Raw genomic sequence first — 12,860 nt, 5'->3', positions numbered from 1 at the left:
TTTTTTAAAAAAAAACAATGACTATGGATCAATTGTGGATCTTTTGAATTTCTGTTTCCACAATTGCTATAGCATTATTATATGTTTAGGGGAAATCTATTGACATAACGAGATACATCATACATAAATTTCTAAGAGCATCTTTATATGGTAGTTAGATAAACACTACTTGTTCCATGTCTGCATGTCTTCAAATTATTTTTATGATTAGTTTCTTCTAACTTGTCACAATTCAAACATTTTGTTAGCAATAACATGGAATTCTTCCAAGCAGATATTTCCTGGTATTTTCATATTATTTTGTTTGGCTTTCTGATTTGCAAAAACTTTTAATAATTCATTTTGAAACTGATTGAGGCTATATTGCTGTTACTGGTTTTTTACTTTACTTTCCTGAAGTTGTTTGAGCTTGTTAATTGTTCTGTTATTCTATCTATTCTGCAGCCAAAAGTAGCTCACGATATGAACCATGAGCTTGTAGAGCAGAAGATTCTTGACAACCATTTTTTTCATAAATTCCTAGTATTTAAGAACAGTAAAGCCTTAATACAAATATTGAAGCAAAGTTCCCTTCTGTAGCCTTTCCCACCTAATTTTTTTAATAAACTGGTTTAGAGTCAAGCCGATAGCAACACAGGACAGGGGCAGCCAAGCTGGTAAATGAAGATACATGTTTATGAGACCAATAGAAGAGAATATATGTAGCTCAGAGTTGAACTGTGGAGTCCATGGTGCTATATGTCCTTGGTTGTTTGTGCAGACAAACAAACCAAGGATTTTTTACCAAACTACATAACATCTTCAGTGCTAGAAGCAGTGGTGGGATTCAGCCAGTTCGCACCACTTCGGGAGAACCGGTTGTTAACTTTCTGAGCAGTTTGGTGAACTGGTGGTTGGAAGAAATCATTAGGGCAGAGAACCGGTTGTTAAATTATTTGAATCCCACCACTGGCTAGGATATAGGTTTTGGTCTCTGTTTATGTATAGAAGCTTGCTCTGACAAAGTTGATGGGAGTGTTGTTTTTTCCTTGATAGTTCCTTGATTAGGCTGTTGTTTGCTGCTTGATTATCTTGGTGTTAATCGTTGTTTAGCTGGGTGATGATTGCTGGCAAGGAGGTTTCTTTTTAGCATTTTGTTTTGTTTTCTTTTTAGCATTTTGATTGTCCCTTTTAAATTGTGTGTAAATGTCATAGTTTATTTCTATGTGCCTGTTGTTAAAGGGGGAGGGCAAGGGAACCTAGTTCCATTAATAGAGCAATTCTATCTGTCTGGAAAAGTACTGACCAGATGCTCAAGTACCATAAATTTGTCCATTAAATTTAGACATAAGCAATGATGCTGATATTGGCTTAAACATAATTTGGAAAGGGAAATAAAGTATTAATGTTAAATGTTAAGTATTAAAGTATTAATTGCACAAATACATACAAACATTTTTAAAATATCCTCTTGCTTCAGTTTAAACTATGGCACATCTATGAGATTGCATATGAAAATTTACAAAATAAGTGGTTTTCTGTTCTAATTTTCATAATGTATTATTTTATATTATGTTTACTTTTTCTCTGATCTTCTCTAAGTAGTATGAAAGGAGTCCAAGAGTAGAGTGAAGATTTTTCAGTTTAGCTTACTCTCAACATACTGATATAGACAATCCCTGTATCCAAATCAGAGCAAGTATACATGTCAGTTAGCAAAAGATATAGCTTGATGTTTATATAATAAACATCAATAAGAGTTAACTAGCTAGCAAATGGGAACAATAGGAGAAAGAGGGAGAGAGAAATAGAGATGGATGAAAAACCAAGAAATAAAAATTAAAGAAGCAGAAGACTTCATCTCAACAATCTATATTATCTGCATCTGTATATTGAAAGGGCAGAACCTTCCAGGACCACTGAAAATCTTACTAAGAATATTTATTTATTTTTATTTTATTTATTTAATTTTGTCAAAACAATATATACAAGCATAACACAAAAAGATTATATAATGTATAAACAAATATATGAGGAGAAACAAGGAAGTATAAGTATATATTTATATATGTATGTATGTATGTATGTATGTATGTATGTATGTATGTATGTATGTAAGTCTTTGGTTATTCGGATTTTCTCCCGCGTAAAATTGGAAGTGTCTGGGCGACGTTTCGATGAAGTCTCATTCGTCATCTTCAGGTTTCAGCTTCGTGCTTCTGGGAGCAATGTGTGATTGCAGCTGTTTCTTCCTTTTTAACTGCTAGTGAGGGTTTGAACTGATTGGGTGGGAGCTCAAGCACATCCTAGATCTGACCAACCACTGCCTATCCAACACATACTTCATCAAAAATACAAACAAATAGAAGGAGCACCCATGGGATCACCCCTCTTACCTGTCATTGCCAACTTCTACATGGAACACTTTGAAACCCAAGCACTAGAAAAATGTGATCACAAACCCAAACTCTGGCTCAGATACATAGATGACACCTTCATAATCTGGCCACACGGGAAAGAAAAACTTGACAACTTCCTCACACACCTCAATAGCCTACACCCCAAAATACAGTTCACCATGGAAACAGAAGTTAACAACCAACTTCCCTTCCTAGATGTCTTAGTCTACAAGAAACCCAATGGCTCCCTAGGACACACCATCTACCAGAAGAAAACACACACAAACCGCTATCTGCACGCACTCTCACACCACCACCCAGCACAGATCAACTCCGTAGCCAAGACACTCATCTCTAGAACAAAATGCTTAGCTGACGAACAACACCTAAAAACCGAACTACACACTCTCACAAACGTACTAACATCCAATGGATTCCAGAGAAATAAGATTACCAAACTAATCCAAAAAGAACCCCCCACTAAAATCCAAGACAGAGAACAAGAAAACGGCATAGCCCTCCTCCCATATATAAAAGGCACCACAGACAGAATCAGCAAGATCCTCCACAAACATAACATCAAGACAGCATTCTGCACAAACCAAAAAATATCCACCATCCTAAGAAACCCCAAAGACAAAATTGAGTTAGAAAATCAAGGAGTATATGAAATCCCATGCCCCACCTGCCCCACCACATACATCGGACAAACCAACAGAAAATAAGTGCACGCATTGAAGAACACAAGAACTCAGTCAAAAAAGAGGAACCAACTTCTTCCCTGGTCCAACACCTTAAAGCCATAGGACACAATATTGACTTTAAAAAGACCAGAACTATCGCCAAAACTGAACACTTTAACAACAGAATAATCAGAGAAGTCATCGAGATAGAAAAATGCCCACACAGCATGAACAAACGAGATGATACCTCCCGCCTACCAGCCATTTGGAAACCCGCCCTTATTGACAAACGAGTCCCTAACACGAGGAATGACACCAGACCCACACTCACGAGGTCCACACAGGATGTCACACCACACATCCACCCAGAAAGCAGACCCAAACCCACACTAATCAGAAAGCACAACCAAGGACCAGAAGCCAGACCGCAGCTGCAACATTAGCCATTTCAAACCCCTCCAATCCATACATACAGCAGACAGACAGCCACTATGAAGATGTAGCACGACCACAAACACGAAGCCAAACAACAGCAATGCAGCTCACCAGCTCAAATCCCCCTGCAACTCAGACTAATCTGAGCACAACCAAGCCCCCAACAACACAGGACACACCCCCAGCCAATCAGAGCACAAAAAAACCCCCATCCAATCAGAGCACACCCAATCAGTTCAAACTCCCACTAGCAGTTAAAAAGGAAGAAACAGCTGCAATCACACATTGCTCCCAGAAGCACGAAGCTGAAGCCTGAAGATGATGAATGAGACTTTGTCGAAACGTCGCCAAGACACTTCCAATTTTACGCGGGAGAAAACCCAAATAACCAAAGACCTACATACAAACACCCGCGAAAACCTCAGAAAACATATATATATATATATATATATATATATATATATATATATATATATATATATATATATATATATATATATATATATATATATGGAAAGAAACAAAAGACAGGAACGGTACGTTTGTGCTCTTATGCACGCCCCTTAGAGTCCTCTTAGGAATGGGGTGAGGTCAACAGTGGATAGATTTTGTTTAAAGCTTTTGGGGCTATGAGAAGAGACCACAGAGTCAGATAATGCATTCCAAGCACAGATAATTCTGTTACAGAAATCATATTTTCTGCAATCCAAACTGGAGCGGTTGACATTAAGTTTAAATCTATTGGTAGCTCTTGTGTTATTGTAGTTGAAACTGAAGTAGTCATTGGCAGGAAGGATGTTACAACGGATTATTCTATGAGCTAAAACCAGGTCCTGTCGAAGGCGACGGAGTTCCAAGTTTTCTAACCCCAGGATTTCAAGTCTGGTGGAATAAGGTATTTTGTTGGTTGCGGAGGAGTGGAGAACTCTTTTCGTAAAATACCTCTGGACACGCTCAACTGTATTGATGTCAGAAATATGGTATGGATTCCAGACAGGCGAGCAGTAACATAATCAGTAATCAAGAATTGGCCTAGCAAATGTTTTATATGCTCTGGTCAGCAGTGTGGTGTTCTTAGAAAAGAAACTATGCAGGATTAGGTTAACAACCCTTAGAGCCTTTTTTGCTATGTAGTTGCAGTGGCTTTGGCACTTAGATCATTAGATATGAGAACACCAAGGTCTTTGACAGGGTGGGGGTCGTCTGTAAGGTAGTGACCATCAAGCATGTACTTAGTGATTGGGTTCTTTTTACCAATATGCAAGACCGAGCATTTGCAGATTGATACCCGTAGTTGCCAAATTTAAGACCAAGCGGTTAGATGGTCAAGATCTTTTTGAATGGTAGATGTATTTTCGGTGGTGTTAAACAGTTTGACATCATCAGCAAAGAGAACACAGTTACTAGAGATATGGTCACAAAGGTCATTTATGTATATTATAAAGAGAGTTGGTCCAAGAATACTACCTTGAGGAACACCACTCTTGACAGGAACAGGATTTGATAGAGCATTACCAATTTTAACCACTTGTTGTCTGTTAGACAAAAAAGCAGAAATCCAATTGTGTAGGGGTCCAGAAATGCCATAGGATTTTAATTTTAGGAGAAGTTTATCATGTACTACTGAGTCAAAAACTTTGCAGAAATCTATGTAGATTGTATCAATTTTTTTGCCTATATCAAGATTTGTAGTCCATAGGTTTTTACAGTGGAAAAGTTGTAAGTTGCATGATAATTGTTTTCTGAAGCCAAATTGTTTATTTGAGAGTAAGTTGTGTATTTCTAAGTGGAGGGTGATGGATTGGTTAATGATGGATTCCATCATTACTTTGCAGGTGACGCAGCATAGGGAGATTGGTCTGTAATTTTCAACTAAGCTGGGGTCACCTTTTTTGAAGATTGGAATGACTGCGGCTAGAGACCAAAGATTGGGAAGGGAACTGGTTGTGAAAGCTTTATTGAAGATTATACTTAGGGGTTCTGCTAAATTAGTAGAAAGTTTTTTTAAGAAGTAAGCACAAAGACCATCAGGTCCAATGGATAGAGATGGTTTCAAGTTGCGAAGAGCTTTTCCAACGTTATCATCTGTGAAATCTATATGTGTTAAGTTGTCATAGTCATTGCTTGTACGATTTGGGAATGTCGGATATGTGTCGTCTAAGATGTTAGATGTTAGACGTCTTAGATGTTAGATATGGCATGGACAGTCCTAAAAAGGAGCGGCCTTTGGTTATTCCAGCTTTAAACTTTTTTCTAGACATAACTGCAATAGAAAGGAAGTAAGACAGGTTAATCCTTCCTCTTTTTCTGCATCATAAAGGGGAAAAAATGGTAGTCAACAGAACTGATGTTGAACTGATACATGCATTTCATTGACAGAAAATGCAGTAGCTTCAGATTGTGGAATATAAAGGCATAATTTACATATGTTAAATCCAAATGGAAGTGAAATTAGAGAAAGAGTAAATGCTGCTGAGTTTGGCATTTATATGATGTGCTTTGCTAACACATAGTAATTTTATGAATTATGATGCTGTAGCTAAATGCAGTGCAAGCATAAACTAAAACAATGATTGAAATAGGAATATGATCAGTATTATAAAATATATAGAATAGAATAGAATAGAATAGAATAGAATAGAATAGAATAGAATAGAATAGAATAGAATTTTATTGGCCAAGTGTGATTGGACACACAAGGAATTTGTCTTGGTGCATATGCTCTCAGTGTACATAAAAGAAAAGATACGTTCATCAAGGTACCACATTTACAACACAATTGATGATCAATATATCAATATAAATCATAAGGATTGCCAGCAACAAGTTATAGTCATACAGTCATAAGTGAAAAGAGATTGGTGATGGGAACTATGAAACGATTAATAGTAGTGCAGATTCAGTAAATAGTCTGACAGTGTTGAGGGAATTATTTGTTTAGCAGAGTGATGGCCTTCGGGGAAAAACTGTTCTTGTGTCTAGTTGTTCTGGTGTGCAGTGCTCTATAGCGTCGTTTTGAGGGTAGGAGTTGAAACAGTTTATGTCCAGGATGCGAGGGATCTGCAAATATTTTCACGGCCCTCTTCTTGATTCGTGCAGTATACAGGTCCTCAATGGAAGGCAGGTTGGTAGCAATTATTTTTCTGCAGCTCTAATTATCCTCTGAAGTCTGTGTTTTTCTTGTTGGGTTGCAGAACCGAACCAGACAGTTATAGAGGTGCAAATGACAGACTCAATAATTCCTCTGTAGAATTGGATCAGCAGCTCCTTGGGCAGTTTGAGCTTACTGAGTTGGCGCAGAAAGAACATTCTTTCTTGTCCTCTTTTAATGATGTTTTGATGTTAGCTGTCCATTTGAGATCTTGCGATATGATAGAACCCAGAAATTTGAAGGTTTCTACTGTTGATACTGTGTTGTCAAGTATTGTGAGAGGTGGAAGTATGGAAGGGTTTTTCCTAAAGTCTACCACCATTTCTACGGTTTTGAGTGTGTTCAGTTCCAGATTGTTTTGGTTGCACCACAAGGCTAGTCGTTCGACCTCTCGTCTATATGCGGATTCGTCATTGTCTCGAATGAGACCAATCACTGTTGTGTCATCTGCGAACTTCAGTAGCTTAACAGATGGATCATTGGAGATGCAGTCATTGGTATACAGAGAGAAGAGAAGTGGGGAGAGCACACAGCCTTGGGGGGCCCCTGTGCTAATTGTACAGGTATTTGATGTGATCTTGCTTAGCTTCACCTGCTGCTTCCTGTTTGAAATGAAATATATTTAAATAAAATGTATGTAATTAAATTGAAATATATAAAATAAGGGGCTCTGAACCAAACTGTCAGTGATACATTAACCTCTATATTTATTTACTAAAAACAACTTCAGAAGAGTTGACAAAAAAGAATTGTAGTGAGTGGGGTTTGGTGTTTTTTTCAGTTCTTGTTTTAACTTCAAATAGTCAGATTCTAAGCATGCTGTGACTGTATTCCAAGGGAAAAACGGGGAAATGTCATTAATAGAAAGTGCTGCTTGCTATGATATATCCAGAGGGAAAATTCAATCAGGGGATAATGTTTTGTTCTTATTACTTTGCTCTTCCCCAAGTACCTTTTAGATCAGTTAAATTTTTACAAATATATTCTATCATAATAGGATTCAGTAAATTCAAATATTCTCAATTGATTCCATGCTATCAAAATTGGAGTCATTTCTTAGGGACCACATAGTTAATGCTTATATGAATACATTTAAATGATTTTAAATACTGCAATCAAAGCCTTTGGTGCTTTTTAACTCTCTCGTATCAATTAATAATTTGTTTTATTTCGTTCCTAATGATTTTTTCTCCTTTATAACTTCAGTTTCAATAAAAATCCAGTATAGGATGTTCTAAAAAGTGTTGGCATGATGGCATGGAGAAAATCAGTAGAATTAGTGATCCTTGAAACAGTTAATTTTTTTTGTTGGCTACCATGTTAATTTGATCTTTCTAAAGTGGACAAAAAGAGATTTTTAGTCTAGTGTGAAAGGAAGTCTCTGGATTTCAGAAATCAATGATTCTGATAATTGCCTAAGTGTTGAATGCTATGCATGAATAATGTAAGACAGTTTTGTGTAAATGTGCAAAAGTCAAGTCAAACTATCCTTGTAGTGTGTCACATTGTCAATTGCAAGCAATTTCCGGTGTTTTCAAAAACCACCGGCAGCAATTTACAGGAAAGATGAGAGATGTTACCATACGGTATCTAACATTTTCTTGATTTAAACTATCGTTATGAAAAGCTGCTAACTCAGATATGGAGTTTTAGTGAATATACAAAATTTAGTGGAGTACTTTTTAAAGCTGGGCTTCATCTCTTTGTTGAGATTGTTAAAAGCTCAGCACAAAAATTGATGTATAAAGATTTCCATTTTCAAGGTGTATTATATACAATTGTGCTTGGTATTTGCACAATGTGATGATGTATACTGACATTTTATACCACATTAATATATTATTTAAATATCACCACTCAGAAAGACATGCCAAAAGTTTGATGGTAAATGTTTCTGACAGCTTGTAAGAAAATAATACATGAAGAATTTATTTTATTATCTGTCTAGAGCTAATGTTCACAGTTCATTTAGAAATTTAGAGGGAAAAGTTCATTTAAACACCTTACATTAAGTTCTTTTTAGTTGTCTAGTTAAAGATAAGGTGCCAGTAACAATTACTATAAATAAATGTAACCACATAAGGACAATTTTCCCTTTGAATTGCTTTATGAGAAATTATCTGCAAACAGAAAAATAGATTTTCCATAGAAGGATCTGTCTTTAACTTGGTGCATGCCTTCCAATGGTGCATCTATCATTGTTACAATTGAATTAATCCACACTGGTCTTCCTTATCTTCTTCTCTTTCTTTCCACTTGTCCCAACATTATAGACTTTTCCACAAGCTAGATCTTAATATTATGTCCAAAATATGATCTTTTGAGTCTGCTCATTTATTATGAGACCTTGAGGTTGATTTGTTCAACATTTCATTTATTTACTTTTGTCTAACCATAGAATACTCAGGAGTCTTCTCCAATACCAGCATTCAAAAGCACCAAAATTCTTTCTGCCCTGCTTTTTCAAAGTCCAAAGGACATTCATTCTGTCAAAAGCAAGGAACAGAGATGTATCTAGAGAGATGTATTCAGCAAAGAAACTATCACTGCTGTCATGTAAAATGAGATGTTCTTAGATGTTTATTTTGTGTCTTAAAAGGACTATATTAAATGACATTTTTGAGGCTCATTTCCTATTGGATTGGCAGTGGCTTTGCTATTTTGACAACTGAGAATCCTACTTCCTTGAAGGAAATCATGTTATAGCAGCAATAACTTTTGTTCTAGAAACATATTCTCCTAAGTGCATCAACATATAGTAGGCATGAAAAAACTCCCATTTCATTTTGGAGCTCAGTGGGCCATTACCTCTTCCTTTAGAAAAAGTTCAGTTCAGGTTTTAGAGAACCATTTTCAAGCATCTTGTCACTTGATCCTTTGTCATGAAGCTCACCTTCTTAAAATTGAAACTTCTGCCTGGATTTACATCTTCTCCTACTGGTTTAAGCTTTCCTTTTTGATGATGTAAGTCAGTGATGGCTAATCTTTTTGCCATCACATACCAGGAGTGGAGCGGGGGGGAAGACATGTGCCCACAACCATAATTCTATGCACTCCAACCCCATGCATGAGCGTGCTCCCCCCACTCCCCCCTTCCTGTCATATGATGGCATGTTGGGCCCAGTAGCCCCGTTTCTCTCTCTCTCCAGGCTCCGGAGCCTTTCTAGGAGCTTGGGGAGGGTGAAAATGGCTTTCCCTTGGGAGGCCAGAAATGGCCTGTTTGCCGGTCTCACTTGAAGTTGGTAAACGGGCCGTTTCCAGCCTCCAGAGGGCCTCCGGGGTGGGGGTGGGAAAGGCCGTTTTTGCCCTCCTAAAAAGGCTCTGGAGGCTGGGGAGAGAGAAAAATGGGCCTTCCCCATCCCCACCCCCGAAGCCCTCTGGACGCAGAAAACAGCCCATTACCTTACTTCTGGTGGCCCAGTAGGCCTGAAAGTCAGCTGCCTGGTGGGCGCATGTGGGCCGAACTGAGCTCGCATGCCCACTGATATGTTTACATGTGCTTACCTATGTGCCATAGGTTCGCTATCATGGATATAGGTTATCCCTCAAGGTAAGTCAAAATAGTTTTAGATCTATATCTAAGTTGAAAGCAAAATTAAAATAGATCTAAATATATCAGTTGTATTTGGACCTATGTGTAGTCATCTGCCAACATTCTAAACCATTACCCCACAAAGTTTAAAAAAATTGGTTGTCCAAGAATGCTGAAAAAAAACTCATCAACATGGTTGCTCCTATCTTTATGCAATAATAATTTATAAGCATCAGTAATTATATAAAGATCGCAAAAGTCTAACAAAATTTTTACATTGTATTTCTAGAATTGGATATCTCAAACTTTTTGAGAGTGCTTTCCTTTCACACCTCTGCCATTAGCACATTTTGAAAAATGGCAAGACTTGTATCATTCTTCCTTGGCTGTAGGAACATTTATCATCGGTAGCTGATAAAGAATGGCATTTTATAGAATTTCTGCCAGAAAATGGGAAGGGGCTTTTGTTAATAAAGTTAATCATTAACAGAATTGGAAACTAGGCTTTCCTAGCCATAGATGCCATCTTCAATTTACAATCTGTTTGGGGAATGTGAGGAAAAGTCATTATCACACTTGCTATTATATTTCACACTCCATAGTCAGAATTATAAACATAGCTAATATTTGAGGCATGTGTTCTATCTATAGAATTGATTTAAATGAACTTTTAATGACTTTAAGTAGCACACCCACCATTCTTTGAAATAGGACACCCTAACGCTTAGGCAGATGTCACAGTTAAGGAAACCAGATTGGTTTAGTTTGTTTTTTACTTCCAAAAAGTTGTTCACGTAGGAAGCTGCATTATTTGTATATCAGATCCCTGGTTCTTCAAGCTCAATGATGTCAATAGCTGGCAAGGATTTTCCAAGATGTCAGTCAAAATACTTTTCCATTGACCAAAAGCAGCCATCTCTTGGCATCTTAAAGACTACAGATTATGCTGACATTTTTTTTTTGCTCTCCATTACTTACTTGAATTGTTGAATAAAAATAAAACATCTACTGTCTCCCTTTTATGTCTAAATAAGTAGCAAGACACTTAGGCCCTTTGATAACAGCTGCTGGATTTACATACACATATACACACAGAGAGGAGGGGGAGTGGGAGAAGTATTTTCATGCTGTCCTATGATTGTTTTCCCCATTATAGTCCTCAGAATGTTAAGGTTTTCCCCTCATAAGCTAACAGTACATCTAACAGACCAACCAGCCAGGGCCACATATATATATGGTGGTGGTGAAGAAGGAAACAAGGAGAAAAGTCAGCCACCTGCTCTGTTTATGAAACCCAGTGAAATGATCAAAAGGTAGCCCAGTATCTTGAACACAAAGTAGTGAGATAAGTTGGTAGAATATGGTGAATGCTCCTGTAGTGGCCAGCCTACTAACTTGCAGCTCCAGCACTCATGCTATAAAATTGTCTTCACCGAGATAAAAAAACAGAAGAGAATTATGAATGGGAAAATGATATCTTGCCTTACATGTATTTCCACTACTGAGGTCCCAATAAAAAACTTTCCAAGATACGTTTTATTACTACAATTTGAGATACATTTTATAATCTACTTAATTTGTTGTAACTGCAAAATGAAATATAAAATGCCAAATCATTTGACCGTTGGCCCATTATGTTTTTCATTTTTTTTACTTCCAGTAAATTTGACATCCAAATGTTGAAATTGGCAAAATTTGCTTTTAATAAAGATTTCTCCCTTTAACTCTTTCTTATTGATTAGAACTTGTATTTTGATTGCATGCTCTCAAAACCTTCATTCAAGATTTGGAGAGAAAAAAATGACTACACTGTTAAAAGTTCCGTGTTCAGTACATTCTGAGTAAGCCCAAAGAAATCCCTTATACTTTTGAAGGCACTCAGAAGTGTTCATTGTTGGAAATAAAGTAATATTATTAGTAATAACTACATAGCCTAGGGATGCTGCATAACCTTTTGAGGTGCCATATTGTGATCATGATTAAGCAAAGTGAGATACAAAAATAAAGTTGATAACAACTCTCTGTCTGATTGCATATGTATTAAAACATTGTAAACATTAACTAATGTTAGCTACTGTGAAAATACATTGAAAAAACTAGAAAATATGGGAGTAAATAATATTCTGATTTATTTTCAAGGGAATTAGTTGTTAATATATATGATTTTTTATTTTTATATATAGAACGCACTAAAAAGACAAAATAATATACGGGCTCTTAAACTGAAATCAAATGCAAACATGAAATATAAAATGAAATTAAACACCAATAACAAGTGACATCAATGGAACAGAAACAAAAAGTATTCAAGTAAGTTAAAATTTTAAAAATTTGGAAAAATGAAATGAAATAGCCTTTAAAATACCAAAAGTAATATCAAAATAAGTTCAAGGTGAGCTTCATAATGAAATCTCCAAAATACACTGGCTTTTAATAGTTAAAACACTAAACCTATCAGCAGAAGAAGAAAGTCTCAAAAGATATATAAACCTTGAGATATATATTAGCATACAGTACAGAGAAGAAGATGGTTATTCCAGGGCAATATAATATCAGCACTCCTGTGTGACTGAATTCCAAAATATGTACTTGGACAATTAATATTAATAATATTACTTGGACAATTCAACAATCACAAATAGAAGTAACCTTTTGAAATTTCCAGGTTTCTACTCCAGATG

General features: G+C 36.5%; 1 protein-coding gene across 1 annotated transcript in view; it reads left to right on the top strand.

The window, feature by feature from the left end:
• NKAIN3 (sodium/potassium transporting ATPase interacting 3) overlaps positions 1 to 12,860 on the top strand; it is a 143,819-nt gene that overhangs the window by 70,912 nt on the left and 60,047 nt on the right. The window lies entirely within an intron of this gene.

The sequence above is a fragment of the Ahaetulla prasina genome, chromosome 3 (assembly GCF_028640845.1).
Source record: "Ahaetulla prasina isolate Xishuangbanna chromosome 3, ASM2864084v1, whole genome shotgun sequence".
Taxonomy (NCBI): domain Eukaryota; kingdom Metazoa; phylum Chordata; class Lepidosauria; order Squamata; family Colubridae; genus Ahaetulla; species Ahaetulla prasina.
This window is presented reverse-complemented; position numbering and strand designations above follow the sequence as displayed.